Here is a 2,584-nt window from a genome sequence, read left to right as displayed (position 1 = left end):
GAATGAGAACACAGTGGTAGCTCAGTTGACAAACAATTCACTCCACAATTCTAGGGAAGACAGCTACCACCACGGTTACCACCCCACATGCAATTTATCTGTGAAAACAAAAGTTTGCCAAATGCTTTGGTTTAATTGTTCATGAACCTACCACAGACAGCTAGCTAGAAAGGGCGGGCCAGATAGCTCAGCAGATGAAAGTGCCTGCTTAGGCAGGCGCAGGGGCTGGGGGTTCGATCCGCAGCCCACTGCCGGCCAGCCCGCCCTCAGGGCACGCTGAGATGGCAATTGAGACTGCACATGACGGTGCACACCTGCGATCTCAGCTCTTGGGAGGCTATAAAGAGGAGAATCACTACGAGTCTGATCTACGTAGTGAGACTCTGTAGACCCAGCCCTGAATACATTTTTTAAAAATTGAAATGAGCTATAAATATTAGGCCATCAGATAGGGCTGCGCCTTCTAGGGAATTGGTGCAAAAGACAAGAGCACGTTGAAACTGGCTGGCGTGCATCTGAAGACTAAAGCCTCACCAGCTCCATTTACACACGTCCCTAAAGAATGAATGAACAGAGACTTGAGATTACTGGTGCCAACCTTTGAGATTTCCTGCTATCTCATTGGGGTGAACCATTCTCTTGACTATGGTTTGCATCTAGCTGTCCCTGCAAAGCCTCATGCAGCCATGGGGCGGACCTCTAGAGGTTGTGACTAATCCATGATCCCATGCTGGGATGATGAGTGTGAGCACGACTCACAGACAGCCTGCGTGCAGCATAAGGAAAGCAAAGAGGCTTGCTCTCTGCTGCTGCTGTTGCTTCCACTTCTCCCCTACTCCTTCTGCTCTTGGTGCTTCGCTCTTCTCTGCTGCCATGAACTGCTGCCTCTGCCGTGTACCACTCTGCCTTGGAGCCAGCCAAGCAAGGACTGAAATCTCCACTAACCATGAGCTAAATAAACCCTTCCTTCCTTAATTTGGTGTGTCGGGTATTTTGTCCCAGCAACGAGAGAAGAGGAACTGAGATGGAGACAGTCTCGCACCCACTAAGGCTCACACTGCATTATGGACCAAAGTTAGCGATGCCATGCACATGCCCTTACTGCCACTGGATCGGGATCATCCAAGCAACTGTACTTGCAGTCTTATTGCTTGATCACGGTTTGGATCCACGCTGTACCCACCTATGATTTGGCTCTACAAAATGTCCTTTGAGAGGTGGATTCATGGCACCCCATTCGGGACCCTTCCTCCCTCCCCGGAGCGGCTCCTACTCCTCATTCCTTTTCTCCAGTAAATGTTCCTATTCTTAACCTCCGTTTCTCTGACTATGAGGGGAACAGTCATTCTGAGACTATGGGGAACACAAGCTCTGCCTGTCTGACATCCAGCAGCTCCTACATCAAGCCGAGTTCTGACTGTGCACTGGTGGGGTCACCATGTCACCTCTGGGCAGTGAGGGCACAGCAGCTCCATTTCAGTTTTGAATTGTGTGCCTCATGGCACTTCGTTTTCTTTTTTTTTTTTCTTTCTTTTTTTTTGTGGAAGTTCATTTCTTCCACTTGGAATTTGGTATGAAAGATTCTGGGAATCTGGGCCTGGCAGCAAAGGAGATCCTGGGGTTGGGCTTATATTGGGGCTTCCTTTTTTTTTTTTAATTTTATTGAGAAATAAATAGCAATAAGAGTTTCAAATCCAATTAATTAATAGGACAGTTTCATTAATTAATACATTGCATATTGTTGTCTTCGTAGTAATTATTTATAGTACAAGATGCAGACATGATATCCTGTCCAAACACTATTAATACAAATCTTTCTTCTCATTGAATTAAGAGAAAGTAGTTGTATATCTATCCTATTTTGTATATGCAGATACAAAATGGTCCTTCATTTGTATCCCTTTTTTTTGATAAGCTTTGTCAGAGATGAGTATTCCATTACCATTCAAATATTGTAGGTGCAAAATAATCCAATATAGTCCAGCAGTCCATAACAGTAGTGGGCCATCTGTAGGACTGACAATGCCACAAGTTGTTGACTTGAGCCTTTTACAGCTCAGCATATTAATATGACTCTACTTTTTATACCTCATTTTTATACTTTTCTGCTGGATGGTTAAGACCAAGATAAAACAAGACCTATATAACAAGAAATATAACTTTTGTATCTGGCAAGGTCAGTCAAATCCCCTCAGGATTTATCCTGAAACCCTGTGCTGCAGTTTGTAGATCCTTAGTCAGTGTCAGCCATGTGGATGAGTTACGGCCATTGCTTGGCCAATTTGCTCTCTGAGAAAGCCTGAGAGAATGTTTTCTCTCCACGTGACTCTCCTTAGGCACACTCTGCATCATCAATCACTTTCATCAATGGCCCCATAATCTCCTTGATAGGAAAATGTGGGACACAACTGAGTTACAGGATGTTACAGTACAGGTTCTCCTATGTCCTGAGTCCTCACTGACCTTGAAAGGGTAGGGCCGAAATGTTGGCTGTCCTTGCAGCCCTTCTTTTTCTCTAATTTTTGGTCTGCAAACTTAAGTCGTTAACCCTCCAGAAGAGAAGCTTAATGATATTATTACCTTA

This window comes from Octodon degus, unplaced genomic scaffold (assembly GCF_000260255.1).
Source record: "Octodon degus isolate 3935 unplaced genomic scaffold, OctDeg1.0 scaffold00039, whole genome shotgun sequence".
NCBI lineage: Eukaryota > Metazoa > Chordata > Mammalia > Rodentia > Octodontidae > Octodon > Octodon degus.
Note: the sequence above shows the minus strand (reverse complement) of the source record.